Genomic DNA, 24,886 nt, shown 5'->3' with positions numbered 1-24,886 from the left:
CATGAGGGTGGGGGGCGCCCACCCCCTTGGGCGCGCCCTCCTGCCTCGTGGCCGCCTCGGCTGCTTCTTGACGTCCACTCCAAGTCTCCTGGATTGCATTTGTTCCAAAAAGATCGCTCCCGAAGGTTTCATTCTGTTTGGACTTCTTTTGATATTCCTTTTCTTCGAAACACTGAAATAGGCAAAAAAAAAAAGCAATTCGGGCTGGGCCTCCGGTTAGTAGGTTAGTCCCAAAAATGATATTAAAGTGTAAAGTAAAGCCCATAAACATCCAAAACAGGTAATATAATAGCATGGAACAATAAACAATTATAGATATGTTGGAGACATATCACGGGGTCAAATCCATACGAAGCGGGTCTGTTACACGAGGCTGAGCCACCACCCCTGTCACAGCCACCTCAGTAGCCTGGTTCACATCGGGCGGGTTACTTGGTCCTGCTCTGGGTGTATTGAAAAGATTCATCCCCTCAAACTACGAAGGTAAATGGCTCTGGTGCCTCCTCCGTAGGATAGCGTATGACGTGTTCTGGTCCAGACTTAAACGAAAGGCCTCTGCCCTTATCCGTTGTGTCTCGGCCTCCAAGGTGGCTCGCTCCATGGCCATCCTGACATTTTCTGCCTCAAGATCCTCTCGAGCCTTGGTCACCTCGTCCCGTAGCTTTGCAACATCCGCTTTATGTTGTACCGATTCGTCGAAGTCACCTTCTCGGCTAACAGAGTCGCCAAAGCATCCAAGAGTTCGGATAGGACTTGAGCCGGCGGACGCGCAGAGCCGCTCGCTCCAGCTGTTGCAGCAGCTGTTGAGCTATACATCATGGCCGCACCCGTTGAAGATTGTAACACTGGTTGTGTGTTGGCCATGAAAATTGCGACCCTGCTTGGCGGCTCATAGGGATCCGGAATACTGTCGCCATTGGAATAGCCCCCAAGTCCGCCGTCTTGCATTTGATGGATTGATTCAGTTTAGAGGACTCATCACCTGAATATATGGTTGTCTCTCCACCAGACATGGAACCTTCCTCAAGATCCACCCCATGAACAAAGCCAACTAAAAAACGCTTTCAGGCGGGTTGGAGCTTGGCGGGTTGTGCATGTTGAGCTGTCTCGATGATGTTGGTGCAGGCGTCCGGCTCAGGCTCTGACTCGCCGATCTTGCCGATGAAGACGTGAATTCCGCCTAAGGGGACCCGGTGCCTATACTCGATTGAGTCGGCCTCGGTACCCCAACTAGCATCGTCGATGTAGATCTTTCCGGGGTGACTCTTGGTCATCTGGCCCATAGTGTATCCCTTGATCCCTGAGAAGCTGCCCTTCAAGAACTCAAAACCACCATGCTCAGGCCCCGCGGTGGGCGCCAACTGTCGTGGTTTTGTCACGGCAGATGCCCTGGAGGAAGGACTTAGGTGTGGAGCCATCGCAACATAGGTTAACTCAAAGGGGTTGAACGGTACAAAGGACACAAAGGATTTACCCAGGTTCGGCCTCTCACAACGAGATAAAATCCTATGTCCTACTTCTAGTTGTATTACTTGAGTTTTGATTACAAGGGAGCGAATATGCTTGACCTACTTCTCGATCGATCATTTCTTAGCCTAAGCCGTTGCCGAGTCTTGCCTTTATATACACAGGTCGAAGCCCGACGGCTTACAAGAGTCCGAGCCGGATCACACAACATGACCGGCCTGGTTTCCAAATCACCTTGCCTTAACAAGCAAGCCACTATATGGCAGTTCTCACGTTTGGGTCTTGGGCCTCACTGGGCATGTCTCCATGAGTTGTCGTCTTCATACCTTGGGCCTCTTTGGGCCTTCTTCATGCTAAGCCGCCATTGGTGTAATCTGGCCCCTCCTGGACGGGTCACACCTTGGAATTATATCCCCAACACTCAAGAAGTAGCAACCTTAAGTCGATTGGTGTTCCTCAATCACGGATGCGGGGAGACTGAGTGGAAAAGACACGCTAGGACCGAAAGCAATAATATGTAGGGACGGGCATTCTTTCACTCAAGCACACTACACAGTTCTACAAAATTCTACCTTGGTGGCCCCGTATAACAATGAACACAAGAATATTGTACGTCCCAACACCCAGGGCAGTCTGACGACTGGATTACACATGCACACATGGTGACTTTTGGCAGTTGGTTGCAAACACATCTCATGAATAACACCACTATTGGAGATGAGTTGTACTTGTTGGCCAGGACAACATCTTCGACTATATTGAATTTCCAAGGGTACGGATAAATGGGAATACATTTTACACGACTTCCCAAGATAAGAAGAGCACCAACCAAACCAGTGGTGTCCGCTTTGATGCAACAAACAGCAATAGGGAAAAGGACACGTATTACGATTACATAGAGGAGATATGGGAACTTGACTATGGACATGATTGTATGGTCCCTTTGTTTTGGTGCAAATGAGTCAATCTTACAGAAGGCGGGGTAAAGGTAGACCCGCAGTATGGAATGAAAATAGTGGATCTCAACAATCTTGGGTACACAAACGAACCATTCGTCCTAGCCAATGATGTGGCACAGGTTTTCTATGTGAAGGACATGTTTACCAAATGGAGAAAATGAAAAGATAAGGAAGAGAATACATCATACAATGAGCCAAAGCACCACATAGTTCTTTCAGGGAAAAGAAACATCGTGGGAGTGGAGGACAAGACAGACATGTCAGAAGATTATGAAAAGTTTGATGAAATTCCTCCCACAGTGAAGACTGGCCCAAGCATCCTGTTAAATGATGAAGATTCTCCATGGTTACAGTGCAATCATAAGCAAGTGACACACGTGAAGAAAAAGTTTTATACCCCAAGATCCCACTCTGGGATGTGACCGGTTTCACAGTCATCATTTTCTCTCTAGTGAGTTTCCAGACTTATAGCTGGAAAGTCCCACTTCGGACAAACCGGAGGGAATCTTTGTAAAAGTTAGGGTATATATGTGTTTTGGGTGTTCCTAGATGGACTCCAGAATGTCGGAATCCAACCAAAAAGCTAGGGAATTTTGGCATTTAAAACATGATTTTTGATAATTACTTATTAAGTTATGAATTTTCAATTATTCCTGTTCTTTTAGTATTTTTAATTATACAGAGGAGTTAATCAATGTAATTATGTCCAAACAAAATATGAAAGTCTTCTGAGCATTCCAGATAAGTCGCTTGAGGTTGACAGGTGCTACTTCTTGAGCTTGCGTTGGTTTTTCCCTTGAAGAGGAAAGGGTGATGTAGCAAAGTAGAGATAAGTATTTCCCTCTGTTTGAGAACCAAGGTATCAATCCAGAAGGAGGTACAAACAAGTATCTAACCTATGCACCTGCACAAACAATCAAACACTTGCACCCAACGCGATAAAGGGATTATCAATCCCTTCACGTTCACTTGCAAGGATGAGATCTGATAGATATGGATATAAAGGATTACTAAAACGTAAAACAAAATAAAAGTAAATAAAACTCGGCGAGGTGTTTTTGGTTTTTTGGTTTATAGATCTGAAAATATATGATGGAAGGGCCCTAGGTTTAACTAGAGGCTTCTCTCTTGAAGAAATCATATGGTGGGTAAAAAATTACTGTTGAGCAATTGATAGAAAAGCGCAAAGTTATGACGATATCTAAGGCAATGATCATGAATATAGGCATCACGCCCGTGATAAGTAGACCGACTCCTGCCTGCATCTACTAATATTACTCCACACATCAACCGTTGTTTAGCATGCATCTAAAGTACTAAGTTCATAAGAACGGAGTAACGCCTTAAGTAAGATGACATGATGTAGAGGGACAAACTCAAGCAATAAGATGTAAACCCCATCTTTTTATCCTTGATGGCAACAATACAAAACGTGCCTCGCTACCCCTACTATGTCACTGGGTGAGGACACCGCAAGATTGAACCCAGAATGAAGCACCTCGCCCATTGCAAGAAAAAACAATCTAGTTAGCCAAACCAAATAGATAGTTCGAAGAGAAATACAAAGATATCAAATCATGCATATAAGAATTCAGAGGAGACTCAAATAATATTCATAGATAATCTGATCATAAACCCACAATTCATCAGATCTCAATAAACACACCACAAAAAAGTATTACATCGTATAGAACTCCAAGAACATTGAGGAGAACATTGTATTGAAGATCAAAGAGAGAGAAGAAGCCATCTAGCTACTAGATATGGACCCATAGGTCTGTGATAAACTACTCACGCATCATCGGTAGGGCGGCAAGGTTGATGTAGAGGCCCTTCGTCATTGAATGCCCCTCCGGCAGATCGCTGAAAAAGGCCCTAAGATGGGATCTCACTGGAACAGAGGCTTGCGGCGGTGGAAAAGTATTTTGGTGGACGCTTCTGGTGGTTTGGGAATATTTTGGAATTTATATAACAAAGATTAGGGTTGTGGGACTCCCGAGGGGGCCACAAGCCAGGGGCGTGCCCTGAGGGCTTGTGAGCTCCTCGGGACTCCTCTGGCCCCCTCTCCAAGCTGCGTGGGTGTCTTCTGGTCCAAGAAAAATCATCACAAAAGTTTTATTCCGTTTGGACTCCTTTTGATATTCCTTTCTGAAAAAGCCAAAAACAAGGAAAAACAGCAACTGGCACTGGGCACTAGGTTAATAGGTTATTCCCAAAAAATGATATAAAATAGTATATATTAATGCCTATAAAACATCCAAAACAGATAATATAATAGCATGGAACAATCAAAAATTATAGATACATTGTTTTTGGCTTAATTCCTGCTCATCCTCGAGTAGGTAAATGATAAAAACAGAATTTTTGACGTGGAATGCTACCTAACATATTTATCAACGTAATATTCTTCACTATGGCATGAATGTTCAGATCCATAAGATTCAAAACAGAAGTTTAATATTGAAACAAAAACAATAATACTTCAAGCATACTAATAAAGCAATCATGTCTTCTCAAAATAACATGGCCAAAGAAAGTTATCCCTACAAAATCATATGGTCTAGCTATGCTCCATCTTCACCACACAAAGTATTTAATCATGCACAACCCCGGCGTTAGCCAAGCAATTGTTTCATACTTTTATGTTCTCAAACTTTTTCAACTTTCACGCACTACATGATCATGGGCCATGGATATAGCACTATAGGTGGAGATGCCCGTCAATTGATATCGATGTAAGTGAGTACAGATTGCCATGCAACGGATGCACTAGAGCTATAAGTTTATGAAAGCTCAAAAAGAAACTAAGTGGGTGTGCATCCAACTTGCTTGCTCATGAAGACCTAGGGCACTCTGAGAAAGCCCATCATTGGAATATACAAGCCAAGTTATATAATGAAACATTCCCACTAGTATATGAAAGTGACAAAATAGGAGACTCTCTATCATGAAGAACAAGGTGCTACTTTGAAGCACAAGTGTGGAAAAAGGATAATAACATTGTCCCTTCTCTCTTTTTCTCTCATTTCTTCTTTTGTCTTTTTGTTTGGGCTTCTTTGGCCTCCTTTTTTATTTGGGCTTCTTCGGCCTCCTTTTTTTATTTGGGCGTCTTTGGCCTCTTTTATTTTCTTTAAAGTCCGGATACTCATCCCAACTTGTGAGGGAATCATAGCATCCACATCCTTTCCTCACATGGGACAATGCTCTCATAATGATGATCATCACACTTTTATTTACTTACAACTCAAGAGTTACAACTCAATGCTAGAATAAAGATATGACTCTATATGAATGCCTCATGCATATGAGAACAATATGACAATGATGGTGTGTGTCATAGTAAACGGAACGGTGGAAGTTGCATGGCAATATATCTCGGAATGGCTATGGGAATGCCATAATAGGTAGGTATGGTGGCTGTTTTGAGGAAGGTATATGGTGGGTTTAATGTACCGGCGAAAGTTGTGCGGTACTAGAGAGGCTAGCAATGGTGGAAGGGTGGGAGTGCGTATAATCCATGGACTCAACATTAGTCATAAAGAACTCACATACTTATTGCGAAAGTCTATTAGCCATTGAAACAAATTACTAATATGCATGCTCCTAGGGGAAGGGTTGGTAGGAGTTAACCATCGCACGATCCCGACCTCCACACAAAGGATGGCAATCAAAAAATAAATCATGCTCCGACTTCATCACATAATGATTCACCTTACGTGCATGCTACATGAATCACAAACTTTAACACAAGTATTTCTACCAATCCACAATTACTCACTAGCATCACTATAATATCACCATCTTTATATCTCAAAACAAATGCACGGAATCAAACTTATCATATATGCAATGCACTTTATATGAAAGTTTTTATTATATCCCTCTTGGATGCCCATCATATTAGGACTAAATTCATAACCTAAGCAAATTACCACATTGTTTAAGACTCTCAAAATAATATAAGTGAAGCATGAGAGTTCATCAATTTCTATAAAATAAAGCCATTGTCATGCTCTAAAAAGATATAAGTGAAGCACTAGAGCAAACTGCCAAGCTCAAAAGATATAAGTGAAGCGCATAGAGTATTCTAATAAATTCATGATTAATGTGTGTCCCTCTCAAAAGGCGTGTACAGCAAGGATGATTGTGGAAAACTAAAATTCAAAGACTCATATCATACAAGACGCTCCAAGCAAAACACATACCATGTGGTGAATAAAAATATAGCCTCAAGTAAATTTACCGATGGATTGAAGACGAAAGAGGGGATGCCATCCGGGGCATCCCCAAACTTAGATGCTTGGTTGTCCTTGAATATTACCTTGGGATGCCTTGGGTATCCCCAAGATTAGGCTCTTTCCACTCCTTATTCCATTATCCATCAAATCTTTAGCCAAAACTTGAAAACTTCCCAACACAAAACTCAACAGAAAACTCATAAGCTCCATTAGTATAAGAAAACAAAATCACTACTTAGGTACTGTTGTGAACTCATTCTAAATTTAATATGGTGTTATATCTACTGTATTACAACTTCTCCATGGTTCATACCCCTCGATACTACCCATAGATTCATCAAAATAAGCAAAGAACACACTAAAAACAGAATATGTCTAAAACAGAACAGTCTGTAGTAATCAGTAAACTTCGTATACTTCTGTAACTCCAAAAATTCTGAAAAAAATAGGAAAATATAGGAAATTTTCATATCAAGCTTGTGTAAAAGTTTCAGAACCAATCACGTTTCCGTGAATTATCAAAATTCTGCTACTGGACGCAAAAGTTTCTGTTTTTTAGCAAAATCAAATCAACTATCTTCCAAATCATCCCAAAGGTCTTACTTGGCAAAAACACTAACTTAAAACATGAAAACACATCTAACCAGAGGCTAGAAGATATATTTAGTAGAAAACAGGATCAAAAAAATTAAAAAAATAAATAAAATTGGGTTACCTCCCAACAAGCGCTATTGTTTAATGCCCCTAGCTAGGCAAATTGTAACGATCTAGGTATTGTCATCTTTGGTATTTAATTCCTTTTTAAGCAAATCTTCCAAAACTTTTCTTAGCAAATCCCTCTTTTTTTCTATAATTTCTAGTAGGACAACTTAATTCATGAAAAGGACTTTGATTAGTGATTTTGACATTCATAAACCCATAATCCGGATCGTCACCATAAATATCATCATATAATACATGTATCTCGTTTTTAATGGGTTCCCTAGTCATCTCCTCCATCCAATCATCATGAAATCCTACATAAATTCCCCGAGTTACTCAATCAAATTTATCATAAGTATCAAGGTATAGGGCTTGAGTAATTTCTGAGTAAGGGACTCTTCTCCTAAGATTGTTACTATATGCATGATAATCTCTAGATTCCAAACTACGCAGAGTCTATTTATCATGGAGAATTTATTCAATTGGAGGATGTTCAATATTTTTATTGTAGAAAATAAAAAATTCCCTAGCTTCTTGTATTATTGAATCAAACTCTTGCATAAGAATGATAGTTGAAACTTTTTAGCCTTAGGATGGAATATATTGGGAAGTTCATAAAATATCTTTTGTAGAGCGGGATGAATGTGCACAAATTTTCTCTCTAGTTTAGCAACAAGCATAGCAATAGCATCCGCATAGCAATTTGTATCAAGAAGAATAGATCCCTTACTAATTGGCATAACTCCCGTGCAATCAAAGAATTCTTGAATAACACTCTTCCCAATAATATTACCGTCTCCCACATGAAAAGTTTTTTCTTTAAGATTAGAGGGAGTTTCTGTTTCATGATCTAACAAACAATATCCAAATTTTTCCACAAGATTATTAGCAAGATCCTCAGAATTTATAATGATAATCTCCCCATATTTAGACATGGCGGCAAGAAACCAATCTAGCACACGAGCAGCCAAAAGCAAACGAAAAGACCAACAAAAGAAGGGCTAATAAAAATGCAAATATTTTTGTTTTTTTCTAAAAACATTTTAGAAGTGGGGGAGAGGAAAACGAGAGGCAAATGGCAAATAATTAATGCAATAGATGAGAGTTTATGATGGGTACTTGGTAGGCTTGATGTAGAACCTCCCCAGCAATGGCGCCAGAAATTCTTCCTGCTACTTCTTGAGCTTGCGTTGTTTTTTTCCCTTGAGGAGGAAAGGGTGATGCAGCAAAGTAGAGATAAGTATTTCCCTTAGTTTGACAACCAAGGTATCAATCCCGTAGGAGGTACACGCAAGTCTCCAATCTATGCACCTGCACAAACAATCAAACACTTGCACCCAACGTGATAAAGGGGTTGTGATGTTGGGGAACGTTGCAGAAAATTAAAAATTTTCCTACGGTATCACCAAGATCCATCTATGAGTTCATCTAAGTAACGAGTCAAGGGAGAGAATTTGCATCTACATACCACTTGTAGATCACGAGCGGAAGCTTGCCAAGGAGATGGTGATGATGGAGTCGTACTCGAACGTGATTCGGATCACCGATGTCCTAGTGCTGAACGGACAGCACCTCCGCGTTCAACACACGTACGGGATGGGAGACGTCTCCTCCTTCTTGATCCAGCAAGGGGGAAGGAGAGGTTGAGGAAGACAGCTCCACCGGCAGCACGACGGCGTGGTGATGGTGGAGAAGCAGTACTCCGATAGGGCTTCGCCGAGCCCACAACGGAGGAGGAGAGGTGTTGGGGAGGGGAGGGCTGCGCCTTGGAGGGTGGTGCGGCTGCCCTCCCCTCACCCCTCTATTTATAGGGGGAAGGGAGAAGGGGGCCGGCCCCTCTAGATCCCATCTAGAGGGGGGCGGCGGCCAAGGGGAGAGGGGGAGATGGTGGCTTGCCCCCCAAGCCAAGGGGGCGCCCCCTCTAGGGTTCCCCCCTCAACCCTATATAAATCTTTACCTCCGGACCCTTCCGGAGCTCCTCGTGACGTCCGGGATCCCATCCGGGACTCCGAACAACATTCGATAGTCACATACTAGTCTTCCTAGTAACCCTAGCGTCACCGAACCTTAAGTGTGTAGACCCTACGGGTTCGGGAGACATGCAGACATGACCGAGACGCTCTCAGGTCAATAACCAACAGCGGGATCTGGATACCCATGATGGCTCCCACATGCTCCTCGATGTTGTCATCGGATGAACCACGATGTCGAGGATTCGATCAAACCCTGTATACAATTCCCTTTGTCAATCGGTACGTTACTTGCCCGAGACTCGATCGTCGGTATCCCAATACCTTGTTCAGTCTCGTTACCGGCAAGTCACTTTACTCGTACCGTAATGCATGATCCCGTGTCCAACACCTTGGTCACATTGAGCTCATTATGATGATGCATTACCGAGTGGGCCCAGAGATACCTCTCCGTCATACGGAGTGACAAATCCCAGTCTCGATCCGTGTCAACCCAACAGATAGTTTCGGAGATACCTGTAATGCACCTTTATAGTCACCCAGTTACGTTGTGACGTTTGATACACCCAAGGCACTCTTACGGTATCCGGGAGTTACACGATCTCATGGTCGAAGGAAGAGATACTTGACATTGGCAAAGCTCTAGCAAAACGAACTACATGATCTTTTATGCTATGCTTAGGATTGGGTCTTGTCCATCACATCATTCTCCTAATGATGTGATCCTGTTATCAACGACATCCAATGTCCATAGTCAGGAAACCATGACTATCTGTTGATCACAACGAGCTAGTCAACTAGAGGCTCACCAGGGACATATTGTGGTCTAAGTATTCACACGTGTATTACGATTTCCGGATAATACAGTTATAGCATGAACAAAGACAATTATCATGAACATTGAAATATAATAATACTTTATTATTGCCTCTAGGGCATATTTCCAACAGTCTCCCACTTGCACTAGAGTCACCAATCTAGTTACATTGTGATGAATCGAACACCCATAGAGTTCTGGTGTTGATCATGTTTTGCACGCGAGAGAGGTTTAGTCAGCAGATCTGCGACATTCAGATCCGTGTGCACTTTGCAAATCTCTATGTCTCCATCTTGAACATTTTCACGGATGGAGTTGAAACGACACTTGATGTGCCTGGTCTTCTTGTGAAACCTGGGCTCCTTGGCAAGGGCAATAGCTCCAGTGTTGTCACAGAAGAGTTTGATCGGCCCCGACGCATTGGGTATGACTCCTAGGTCGGTGATGAACTCCTTCACCCAAATCGCTTCATGCGCTGCCTCCGAGGCTGCCATGTACTCCGCTTCACACGTAGATCCCGCCACGACGCTCTGCTTGCAGCTGCACCAGCTTACTGCTCCACCATTCAACATATACACGTATCCGGTTTGTGACTTAGAGTCATCCAGATCTGAGTCAAAGCTAGCGTCGACGTAACCCTTTACGACGAGCTCTTCGTCTCCTCCATAAACGAGGAACATGTCCTTCGTCCTTTTCAGGTACTTCAAGAAACTCTTGACCGCTGTCCAGTGTTCCTTGCCGGGATTACTTTGGTATCTTGCTACCAAACTTACGGCAAGGTTTACATCGGGTCTGGTACACAGCATGGCATACATAATAGATCCTATGGCTGAAGCATAGGGGATGACACTCATCTCTTCTTTATCTTTTGCCGTGGTCGGTGACTGAGCCGAGCTCAGTCTCACACCTTGTAACATAGGCAAGAACCCCTTCTTGGACTGATCCATTTTGAACCTCTTCAAAATCTTATCAAGGTATGTGCTTTGTGAAAGACCTATGAGGCGTCTCGATCTATCTCTATAGATCTTGATGCCTAATATATAAGCAGCTTCTCCAAGGTCCTTCATTGAAAAACACTTGTACAAGTAGGCCTTAATGTTGTCCAGAAGTTTCGTATCATTTCCCATCAAGAGTATGTCATCTACATATAATATGAGAAATGCTACAGAGCTCCCACTCACTTTCTTGTAAACACAGGCTTCTCCATAAGTCTGCGCAAACCCAAACGCTTTGATCATCTCATCAAAGTGAATGTTCCAACTCCGAGATGCTTGCACCAGTCCATAAATGGATCGCTGGAGCTTTCATACTTTGTTAGCGTTCCGAGGATCGACAAAACCTTCCGGCTGCATCATATACAGCTCTTCCTTAAGATGTCCGTTAAGGAATGCCGTTTTGACGTCCATCTGCCATATCTCATAATCATAGTATGCGGCAATTGCTAACATGATTCGGACGGACTTCAGCTTCGCTACAGGAGAGAAAGTCTCGTTGTAGTCAATCCCTTGAACTTGTCGATAACCCTTAGCGACAAGTCGAGCCTTATAGATGGTAACATTACCATCCGCGTCCGTCTTCTTCTTAAAAATCCATTTGTTTTCTATCGCTCGCCGATCATCGGGCAAGTCTGTCAAAGTCCATACTTTGTTTTCATACATGGATTCTATCTCGAATTTCATGGCTTCAAGCCATTTGTTGGAATCCGGGCCCGCCATTGCTTCTTCATAGTTCGAAGGTTCATTGTTGTCTAACAACATGATTTCCAGGACAGGGTTGCCGTACCACTCTGGTGCGGAACGTGTCCTTGTGGACCTACGAAGTTCAGTAGTAACTTGATCTGAAGTACCTTGATCAACATCATTGTTTTCCTCTTCAGTTGGTGTGGGCATCACAGGAACGGTTTCCTGCGCTGCGCCACTTTCCCGTTCAAGAGGTAGTACTTCATCGAGTTCTACTTTCCTCCCACTTACTTCTTTCGAGAGAAACTCTTTTTCCAGAAAGCATCCGTTTTTGGCAACAAAGATCTTGCCTTCGGATCTTAAGTAGAAGGTATACCCGACAGTTTCCTTAGGGTATCCTATGAATACGCATTTTTCCGACTTGGGTTCGAGCTTTTCAGGTTGAAGTTTCTTGACATAAGCATCGCATCCCCAAACTTTTAGAAACGACAGCTTAGGTTTCTTTCCATACCATAATTCATACGGTGGCGTCTCAACGGATTTAGACGGTGCCCTATTTAAAGTGAATGTAGCTGTCTCTAGAGCGTATCCCCAAAATGATAGCGGTAAATCGGTAAGAGACATCATAGACCGCACCATATCCAATAGAGTGCGATTACGACGTTCGGACACACCGTTTCGCTGAGGTGTTCCAGGCGGCGTGAGTTGTGAAACGATTCCACATTTCCTTAAGTGTGTACCAAATTCGTGACTTAAGTATTCTCCTCCACGATCTGATCGTAAGAATTTTATCTTTCGGTCACGTTGATTCTCTACCTCACTCTAAAATTCCTTGAACTTTTCAAAGGTCTCAGACTTGTGTTTCATTAAGTAGACATACCCATATCTACTCAAGTCATCAGTGAGAGTGAGAACATAACGATATCCTCCGCGAGCCTCAACGCTCATTGGACCGCACACATCTGTATGTATGATTTCCAACAAGTTGGTTGCTCGCTCCATTGTTCCGGAGAACGGAGTCTTGGTCATTTTGCCCAAGAGGCATGGTTCGCATGTGTCAAACGATTCATAATCAAGAGACTCCAAAAGTCCATCAGCATGGAGCTTCTTCATGCGCTTGACACCAATGTGACCAAGGCGGCAGTGCCACAAGTATGTGGGACTATCGTTATCAACTTTACATCTTTTGGCATCCACACTATGAACATGTGTAAGATTACGCTCGAGATTCATTAAGAATAAACCATTGACCATCGGAGCATGACCATAAAACATATCTCTCATATAAATCGAACAACCATTATTCTCAGACTTAAATGAGTAGCCATCTCGTATTAAACGAGATCCAGATACAATGTTCATGCTCAAACATGGCACTAAATAACAATTATTAAGGTTCAAAACTAATCCCGTAGGTAAATGTAGAGGCAGCATGCCGACGGCGATCACATCGACTCTGGAACCATTCCCGACGCGCATCGTCACCTCGTCCTTCCCCAGCCTCCGTTTATTCTGCAGCTCCTGCTGTGAGTTACAAATATGAGCAACGGCACCGGTATCAAATACCCAGGAGTTACTACGAGTACTGGTAAGGTACACATCAATCACATGTATATCAAATATACCTTTGGTGTTGCCGGCCTTCTTATCCGCTAAGTATTTGGGGCAGTTCCGCTTCCAGTGACCCTTCCCCTTGCAATAAAAGCACTCAGTCTCAGGCTTGGGTCCATTCTTTGACTTCTTCCCGGCAATAGGCTTACCGGGCGCGGCAACATCTTTGCCGTCCTTCTTGAAGTTCTTCTTACCCTTGCCCTTCTTGAACTTAGTGGTCTTATTGACCATCAACACTTGATGTTCTTTCTTGATTTCAGCCTCTGCTGACTTCAGCATCGAGATCACTTCAGGAATGGTCTTTACCATCCCCTGCATGTTGTAGTTCATCACAAAGCTCTTGTAGCTTGGTGGGAGCGACTGGAGGATTCTATCAATGACCGCCTCATCTGGGAGGTTTATGTTCAGCTGGGTCATACGGTTGTGCAACCCAGACATCTTCAGGATGTGCTCACTGACAGAACTGTTTTCCTCCATCTTACAATTGTAGAACTTGTCAGAGACATCATATCTCTCGACCCGGGCATGAGCTTGGGAAACTAGTTTCAGCTCTTCGAACATCTCATATGCTCCGTGGTGCTCAAAACGCTTTTGGAGCCCCGGTTCTAAGCTGTAAAGCATGCCGCACTGAACGAGGGAGTAATCATCAGCACGAGCTTGCCAAGCGTTCATAACGTCTTGGTTCTCTGGGACGGGAGCGTCACCTAGCGGTCCTTCTAGGACATATTGCTTCCTGGAAGCTATGAGGATGATCCTCAGGTTCCGGACCCAGTCCGTATAGTTGCTGCCATCATCTTTCAGCTTGGTTTTCTCTAGGAACGCGTTGAAGTTCATGTTGACATTAGCGTTGGCCATTGATCTACAAGACATATTTGCAAAGGTTTTAGACTAAGTTCATGATAATAAAGTTCTAATCAAATTATGAACTCCCACTTAGGTTAGACATCCCTCTAGTCATCTAAGTGTTACACGATCCGAGTCGACTAGCCCGTGTCCGATCATCACGTGAGACGGACTAGTCATCATCGGTGAACATCTTTCATGTTGATCGTATCTTCCATACGACTCGTGTTCGACCTTTCGGTCTCCGTGTTCCGAGGCCATGTCTGCACATGCTAGGCTCGTCAAGTTAACCCTAAGTGTTTTCGCTGTGTAAAACTGTCTTACACCCATTGTATGTGAACGTAAGAATCCATCACACCCGATCATCACGTGGTGCTTAGAAGCGACGAACTGTAGCAACGGTGCACAGTTAGGGGAGAACACTTCTTGAAATTTTGTAAGGGATCATCTTATTTACTACCGTCGTCCTAAGTAAACAAGATGCATAAACATAATAAACATCACATGCAATTATATAGTTGTGACATGATATGGCCAATATCATAAAGCTCCATTGATCTCCATCTTCGGGGCTCCATGATCATCTTGTCACCAGCTTGACACCATGATCTCCATCATCATGATCTCCATCATCGTGTCTTCATGAAGTTGTCACGCCAACGACTACTTCTACTTCTATGACTAACGTTTAGCAATAAAGTAAAGTAGTTTACATGGCGTTATTCAATGACACGCAGGTCATACAAAAATAAAGACAACTCCTATGGCTCCTGCCGGTTGTCATACTCATCGACATGCAAGTCGTGAATCCTATTACAAGAACATGATCTCATACATCACAATTCATCATTCATCACAACTTCTGGCCATATCACATCACATGATCAATCGCTGCAAAAACAAGTTAGACGTCCTCTAATTGTTGTTGCATCTTTTACGTGGCTGCGATTGGGTTCTAGCAAGAACGTTTTCTTACCTACGAATCACCACAACGTGATTTTGTCAACTTCTATTTACCCTTCATAAGGGCCCTGTTCATTGAATCCGCTCCAACTAAAGTGGGAGAGACAGTCACCCGCCAGCCACCTTATGCAACTAGTGCATGTCAATCGGTGGAACCGGTCTCACGTAAGCGTACGTGTAAGGTTGGTCCGGGCCGCTTCATCCCACAATACCGCCGAAGCAAGAAAAGACTAGTAGAGGCAAGTAAGATGACAAGATCCACGCCCACAACAAAATTGTGTTCTACTCGTGCATTAGAGAACTACGCATAGACCTAGCTCATGATGCCACTGTTGGGGAACGTTGTAGAAAATTAAAAATTTTCCTACGGTATCACAAGGATCCATCTATGAGTTCATCTAAGCAACAAGTCAAGGGAGAGAATTTGCATCTACATACCACTTGTAGATCACGAGCGGAAGCTTGCCAAGGAGATGGTGATGATGGAGTCGTACTCGAACGTGATTCGGATCACCGATGTCCTAGTGCTGAATGGACAGCACCTCCGCGTTCAACACACGTACGGGATGGGAGACGTCTCCTCCTTCTTGATCCAGCAAGGGGGAAGGAGAGGTTGAGGAAGACAGCTCCACCGGCAGCACGACGGCGTGGTGATGGTGGAGAAGCAGTACTCCGACAGGGCTTCGCCGAGCCCACAACGGAGGAGGAGAGGTGTTGGGGAGGGGAGGGCTGCGCCTTGGAGGGTGGTGCGGCTGCCCTCCCCTCACCCCTCTATTTATAGGGGGAAGGGAGAAGGGGGCCGGCCCCTCTAGATCCCATCTAGAGGGGGGCGGCGGCCAAGGGGAGAGGGGGAGATGGTGGCTTGCCCCCCAAGCCAAGGGGGCGCCCCCTCTAGGGTTCCCCCCTCAACCCTATATAAATCTTTACCTCCGGACCCTTCCGGAGCTCCTCGTGACGTCCGGGATCCCATCCGGGACTCCGAACAACATTCGGTAGTCACATACTAGTCTTCCTAGTAACCCTAGCGTCACCGAACCTTAAGTGTGTAGACCCTACGGGTTCGGGAGACATGCAGACATGACCGAGACGCTCTCAGGTCAATAACCAACAGCGGGATCTGGATACCCATGATGGCTCCCACATGCTCCTCGATGTTGTCATCGGATGAACCACGATGTCGAGGATTCGATCAAACCCTGTATACAATTCCCTTTGTCAATCGGTACGTTACTTGCCCGAGACTCGATCGTCGGTATCCCAATACCTTGTTCAGTCTCGTTACCGGCAAGTCACTTTACTCGTACCGTAATGCATGATCCCGTGTCCAACACCTTGGTCACATTGAGCTCATTATGATGATGCATTACCGAGTGGGCCCAGAGATACCTCTCCGTCATACGGAGTGACAAATCCCAGTCTCGATCCGTGTCAACCCAACAGATAGTTTCGGAGATACCTGTAATGCACCTTTATAGTCACCCAGTTACGTTGTGACGTTTGATACACCCAAGGCACTCTTACGGTATCCGGGAGTTACACGATCTCATGGTCGAAGGAAGAGATACTTGACATTGGCAAAGCTCTAGCAAAACGAACTACATGATCTTTTATGCTATGCTTAGGATTGGGTCTTGTCCATCACATCATTCTCCTAATGATGTGATCCTGTTATCAACGACATCCAATGTCCATAGTCAGGAAACCATGACTATCTGTTGATCACAACGAGCTAGTCAACTAGAGGCTCACCAGGGACATATTGTGGTCTAAGTATTCACACGTGTATTACGATTTCCGGATAATACAGTTATAGCATGAACAAAAGACAATTACCATGAACATTGAAATATAATAATACTTTATTATTGCCTCTAGGGCATATTTCCAACATGTGAATCCCTTCACGATCACTTGCAAGGAGGAGATATGATAGAGATAGATATAAAAGATTACTAGAAAGTAAAATAGAGTAAAAGTAAATAAATTGCAGCAAGGTATTTTTTGGTTTTTGGTTTTATAGATCTGAAAATATATGAAGGAAAATAGACCCGGGGCCATAGGTTTCACTAGAGGCTTCTCTCTTGAAGAAAGCATACGGTAGGTGAACAAATTATTGTCGAGCAATTGATAGAAAAGCGCAAAGTTATGACGATGTCCAAGGCAATGATTATGAATATAGGCATCATGTCCATGTCAAGTAGACCGACTCCTGCCTCCATCTACTACTATTACTCCACACATCAACTGCTATCCAGCATGCATCTAGAGTATTAAGTTCATAAGAACGGAGTAACGCCTTGAGTAATATGACATGATGTAGAGGGATAAACTCAAGCAATACGATGAAAACCCCATCTTTTTACCCTTGACGACAACAATACAATATGTGCTATGCTTTGCCTAGCTCAAAAGATATAAGTGAAGCAGATAGAGTATTCTGATAAATCACGATTCATATGTGTCCCTCTCAAAAGGTGTGTACAACAAGGATGATTGTGGCAAACTAAAAATCAAAGACTCGTATCTTATAGGACGCTCCAAGCAAAACACATATCATGTGGTGAACAAAAATATAGCCTCAAGTAAATTTACCAATGGAAAGAAGACGAAAGAGGGGATGCCCCAAGCTTATATGCTTGGTTGTCCTTGAATATTACCTATGTGATGCCTTGGGCATCCCCAAGCTTAGGCTCTTTCCACTCCTTATTCCATAGTCCATCAAATCTCTACCCAAAACTTGAAAAACTTCTCAACACAAAACTCAACAGAAAACTCACGAGATCCGTTAGTATAATAAAATAAATCACCACTTTTTGGTACTGTTGTGAACTCATTCTTATTTATATTGGTATTATATCTACTGTATTCCAACTTTTCCATGGTTCATACCCCCCGATACTACACATAGATTCATCAAAATAAGCAAACAACACATAGAAAACAGAATCTGTCAAAAACAGAACAGTCTATAGCAATCTGTAAACTTCGTACACTTCTGTAACTCTAAAAATTCTGAAAAAATAGCAAAACCTGGGAAATTTGTATATAAATCTTGTGTAAAATATTCAGATCAAAATCACATTTCTGTGATTTTTCAAAATTGTTTTACTGGGCGCAAAAGTTTCTTTTTTCATCAAGATCAAAACAACTATCACGTAAGCCATCCCAAAGGTCTTACTTGGCTCAAACACTAGTTGAAACACCAAAACAAAATTACTATAGAAGTAATAATGTGTATTTATTGATAAAATAGAAACAAAAACAAAAAACATAAAAATAGAATTGAGTTGCCTCCCAACAAGCGCTATTGTTTAACGCCCCTAGATAGGCATAAAACATAGATCTAGGTATTGCCATAATAGTAAGGTAGATCATCCATGATCATCTCATACTCCCTTCTTTCAGAGGCAAGTTTCCTTTGTGGTAAGCAAAAATAATCAAAAGAGCTAAATTTAATAGGATAAGGATCGCTAAGATCATGTTTGAGAGGAATAAGTTCCTCCTTCGGCCCCCTATATTTTATAATCAACTCGTCATTATAAGCTTCCTCTGGTGGAATGTCATAAGCCTATCTATTAACACAAACCCTAATCCATTGTTTTGTATAGCAAAATTATCATTGATTTCAGAAATCTTATCAACCAAAACCTCGGCAGGGACACTTTGCTCAAATTTTCATTATAGGCAACATAATTGGGAGATTGCAATCTCATTATTTCCTCTTGATTAAAAAGGATCTCCTCTATGGGGGTACAACCACTATTTATTTTTTAATGAGCAAAAATTTCACTAGCTTCTTTCATGATGAATCTAAACTCATGAGCTAAAAATATAGTGGCGGCGCGCTTAACGGAAGGATGCATATGAACAAAATGTATTTAAAGTTCAATTATGAGCAAACTTATTGCATCCACAAGGCTATTAGTTTTATTAAGAATAGATCCTCCTAGGTAGCGTACCGGCACAAGTAAAGAAATCTTGAATAGCACATTTTCCAATACCACACGAAGCTTTTTGGTGTGTATGATAGTAGGCTCTTCTTCATGAGGATTATTATTAGCAAAATCATTAAACTTTGCCCTAAGATTATTACTATCCTTTTCAATGATAACCTCCCCAGATTCAGACATGACGGCAAGAACAAATCTAGCACACAAGCAAACGAAAAGACGAACGAAAGAAGAGCAAATAAAAAGGAAAATATTTTTGTGTTTTTCTGAAAACGTTTTAGAAGTGGGGGAGAGGAAAACAAGAGGTAAATGGAAAATAATGTAAAGCAAGAGATGAGAGTTTATGGTGGGTACTTGGTAGGTTTGATGTAGAACCTCCCCGGCGACGGCGCCAGAAATTCTACCTACTACTTCTTGAGCTTGCATTGGTTTTTTCCTTGAAGAAGAAAGGGTGATGCGGCAAAGTAGAGATAAGTATTTCCCTTAGTTTGAGAACCAAGGTATCAATCCAGTAGGAGGTGCACGAAAGTCTCAAATCTATGCACCTACACAAACAATCAAACACTTGCACCCAACGCGATAAAGGGGTTGTCAATCCCTTCTTGGTCACTTGCAAGGATGAGATCTGATAGAGATAGATATAAAATATTACCAAAACGTAAAACAAAGTGAAAGTCAATAAATTGCAGCAAGATATTTTTGGGTTTTTGGTTTTATAGATCTGAAATATATATGAAGGAAAAATATACCCGGGGGCCATAGGTTTCACTAGTGGCTTCTCTCTTGATGAAAGCATGCGGTGGGTGAACAAATTATTGTCGAGCAATTGATAGAAAAGCACAAAAGTTATGATGATATCCAAGGCAGTGATTATGAATATAGGCATCATGTCCGTGTCTTGTAGACCGACTCCTGCCTACATCTACTACTATTACTCCACACATCGACCGCTATCCAGCATGCATCTAGAGTATTAAGTTCATAAGAATGGAGTAACACCTTAAGTAAGATGACATGATGTAGAGGGATAAACTCAAGCAATATGATGAAAACCCTATCTTTTTACCATTGATGGCAACAATACAATATGTGTGTCGCTACCCCTACTTTCTCACTAGGTGAGGACACCGCAAGATTGAACCCACAACTAAGCACCTCTCCCATTGCAAGAAGAATCAATCTAGTTGGCCAAACCAAACCGATAATTGAAAGAGAAATAAAAAGATATCAAATCATGAATATAAGAATTAGAAGAGGCTCAAATAATATACGTAGATAATTTGATCTTAAATCTACTATTCATCAGATCTCGACAAACACATTGCAAAAGAATATTACATCGGATAGAACTCCAAGAACATCGAGCAGAACATTGTATTGAAGGTCAAAGAAAGAGAAGAAGCCATATAGCTACTAGCTAGGTCCCGTAGGTTTGTGGTAAAGTACTCACGCTTCATCTGAATGGCAATAGAGTTGATGTAGAAGCCCTCCGTGATCGAATCCCCCTCCGGCAGGGTGCTAGAAAAGGCCCCAAGATGGGATCTCACGGGAACAAAAGGTTATGGTGACGGAAAAGTATTTTGGTGGATGCTTTTGATGGTTTGGGAATATTTGGGAATTTATAGCGTGATACGTCCCAACGTATCTATAATTTTTGATTGCTCCATGCTACTTTATCTACTGTTTTAGGCAATATTGGGCTTTATTATCCACTTTTATATTATTTTTGGGACTAACCTATTAACCAGAGGCCCAGCCCAGATTTGTTGTTTTATGCCTACTTCAATGTTTCGAGCAAAAGGAATATCAGACGGAGTCAAAACGGAACGAAATCAACTGGAGAAGTTAATTTTGGAAGGAAACCAACCAGATGGGCTTGGAATGCACGTCAGGGGATCCCCGGGCTGCCCACGAGGGTGGGGGGCGCGCCCCTCCCCCCTGGGTGCGGCCCCCTACCTCGTGAGCCCCCTGGAGGTCCACCGACATACCCCTTTCACCCATATATACCTACGTACCCTAAAACTTCCAGAATAGAAGATAGATCGGGAGTTTCGCCGCCGCAAGCCTCTATAGCCACCAAAAACCAATCAGGACCCTGTTCCGGCACCCTGCCGGAGGGGGATCCCATCACCGGACGCCATCTTCATCATCCCGGCGCTATCCATGACGAGGAGGGAGTAGTTCACCCTCGGGCTGAGGGTATGTACCAGTAGCTATGTGTTTGATCTCTCTCTCTCTCTCTCTCTCTTGTGTTCTCTCTCGTGTTCCCTCGATGGCACGATCTTGATGTATCCCGAGCTTTGCTAGTGTAGTTGGATCTTATGATGTTTCTCCCCCTCTACTCTCTTGTGATGAATTGAGTTTACCCTTTTGAAGTTATCTTATTGGATTGAGTCTTTTATGAACACTAGATGTATGTCTTGCGTGGGATAACCGTGGTGACAATGGGTTATTCTATTGATCAACTTGATGTATGTTTTGGTGATCAACTTGCGGGTTTTGTGACACTTGGGAACCTATGCATAGGGGTTGGCACACGTTCTTGACTCTCCGGTAGAAACTTTGGGGCACTCTTTGAAGTACTTTTATGTTGGTTGGATGAATCTGAGATTGTGTGATGCATATCGTATAATCATGCCCAGGGATACTTGAGGTGACAATGGAGTATCTAGGTGACATTAGGGTTTTGGTTGATTTGTATCTTAAGGTGGTATTCTAGTACGAACTCTTTTATAGATCGATCTGAAAGAATAGCTTTGTGGTGGTTTCGTACCCGACCATAATCTCTACATTTGTTCTCCGCTATTAGTGTCTTTGGAGTGACTCTTTGTTGCATGTTGAGGGCTTGTCATATTATCTATCTATGTTATTATTGTTGAGAGAACTTGCACTAGTGAAAGTATGAACCCTAGGCCTTGTTTCCTACCATTGCAATACCGTTTAAGCTCACTTTTATCATTAGTTACCTTGCTGTTTTTATTATTTCATATTACAAAAACCTTTATCTACTATCTATTTTGCACTTGTATCTTCATCTCTTCGCCGAACTAGTGCACCTATACAATTTACCATTGTATTGGGTGTGTTGGGGACACAAGAGACTTTTTGTTATTTGGTTGCAGGGTTGTTTGAGGGAGACCATCTTCCTCCTACGCCTCCTACGGATTGATAAACCTTAGGTCATCCACTTGAGGGAAATTTGCTACTGTCCTACAAACTTGTGCATTTGCAGGCCCAACAACATCTACAAGAAGAAGGTTGTGTGGTAGACATCAAGCTCTTTTCTGGCATCGTTACCGGGGAGGTTAGCGCTTGAAGGTATATCTTTAGATCTTGCAATCGAATCTTTTTGTTTCTTGTTTTAGCACTAGTCTAGTTTATAAAAGAAAACTACAAAAAAAATAGAGTTGAGTTTGTCTCATACGCTTCACCCTTTTAATATATCTTTCGTGAGTATGATGGAAAGGAAAATTGTGCTCAAGTACTAGAAGAAGAATTACATAGAATTCTTGGCATAAAATATGTGAATGATGAGCATGATTGCAATGTTGTTAGTATGAATTCCTTGAATATCCATGATGCTAATGATATGCAAAGCCACAAGCTTGGGGAAGCTATGTTTGATGAAGATGATATTTTTTTGTCCCCCAAGCTTTGATGAGCAAATTTACTATGATGAAAGCATGCCTCCTATCTATGATGATTATTGTGATGATACGTATGCTATAAAGAAGAAGTTTGCTTATGTGGAGAGTAGAAAATTTTCTATGCTTGTAGATCATGAAAAGAATGCTTTAGGTGATGGTTATATTGTTGAATTCATTCATGATGCTACTGAAAATTATTATGAGGGAGGAATATATGCTTGTAGGAATTGCAATAATGTCAAGTTTCCTCTCTATGTGCTTAAATTCTTGAAGTTATGCTTGTTGTACCATCCTATGCTAGTTGATTATTGTTCCCATAAGTTGTTTGCTCACAAAATCCCTATGCATAGGAAGTGGGTTAGACTTAAATGTGCTAGTCATATGCTTCATGATGCTCCCGTTATGTTTCAATTCTTATCTTTTATGTGAGCATCATTGTCACCATTATGCCTAGCTAAAAGGCATTAAAGAAAAGCGCTTGTTGGGAGACAACCCAATATTTACCCTTACTGTTTTTGTGTGTCCACATTATTATGCTACTGTAGTAATCATGTTTTATAGCTTTTGTTTCAATAAAGTGCCAAGTAGAACCTTTGGGAAGACTTGGGTGAAGTTTATGTGATCTTGCTGTGAAAAACAGAAACTTTAGCGCTCACGAGAATAGCTGCCATTTTTTACTGGAGAGTGCTTTTAGGTTGATTCTTTTTGAAGATGATTAATAGACAAATTTCTCAGGTCCAGAAATTTATTTCATAATTTTTGGGGTTCCAGAAGTATACGTTTTATACAGATTACTAAAGACTGTTCTGTTTTTGACAGATTCTGTTTTCTATGTGTTGTTTGCTTATTTTGATGAATCTATGAGTAGTATCGAAGGGTATAAACCATAGATAGGTTGGAGTACAGTAGATATTACACCAATATTAATTTAGAATGAGTTCATTACAGTACCTAAGTGGTGGTTTTATTTTCTTATACTAACGGAGCTTACGAGTTTTGTGTTGAGTTTTGTGTGGTTGAAGTTTTCAAGTTTTGGGTAAAGATTTGATGGACTATGGAATAAGGAGTGGAAATAGCCTAAGCTTTGGGATTCCCAAGGCACCCCAAGGTAATATTCAAGGACAACCAAGAGCCTAAGCTTGGGGATGCCCCGGAAGGCATCCCCTCTTTCGTCTACGTTCATCGGTAACTTTACTTGGAGCTATATTTTTATTCACCACATGATATGTGTTTTGCTTGGAGCGTCATTTTCTTTTGTTAGTATTTTCTTGCTGTAGTTAGAATAATGTTTTGCCTCTTTAGTTTCAATAAAAAAGTCAAGGATAGCCTTTGCCATGCTTATTTTGCTAGTTTGCATGTTGCTGTTTGAAAACAGAAAGTTTACCGCTGTTGCAAAAATTCCCTAGAAAATTCAGAGCATGGTCTAATGTTGAATATGTTTGCATATTGAGATCTGATAAATTTATTACAGTGGGAATTTTAGTTCATATTTTTTGGAGTCAGGGAAGTGTTGATACTCTTGCATTCTTTACAGACTGTACTGTTTTGACAGATTGCTGTTATGTTTGCGTTGTTTGCATATGTTTGTTTGTTTAATGATTCTATTTGAGGATAGGAGTATTAAATATGCAGAGGAATTTAGTATGCAATGTTGAATAATAATTTAAGTGATTTGTTACAGTACAAAATGATAAGGTTTTGCATTGGTTTATACTAACCTATCTCATGAGTTCTTGTTGAGTTTGTTGTGAATGAAGCCTTTTGATAAAAAGAGAAACCATGATATGAGAGGAATTAAGGAGACACAAAAGCTCAAGCTTGGGGATGCCCAAGGCACCCCAAGATAATATTTCAAGAAGTCTCAAGCATCTAAGCTTGGGGATGCCCCGGTAGGCATCCCACCTTTCTTCTTCAACAACTATCGGTTAGTATCGGTTGAGCCTAAGTTTTTGCTTCTTCACATGAGTTGTGTTATCCTTGCAATGTAGTTTTCTTTAGCTTTGCTTGCTGTTTGAATAAAGTATCAAGATCTGAAATTCT

The sequence above is a fragment of the Triticum aestivum genome, chromosome 2B (genome assembly GCF_018294505.1).
Source record: "Triticum aestivum cultivar Chinese Spring chromosome 2B, IWGSC CS RefSeq v2.1, whole genome shotgun sequence".
In the NCBI taxonomy this organism is placed as follows: domain Eukaryota; kingdom Viridiplantae; phylum Streptophyta; class Magnoliopsida; order Poales; family Poaceae; genus Triticum; species Triticum aestivum.
Note: the sequence above shows the minus strand (reverse complement) of the source record.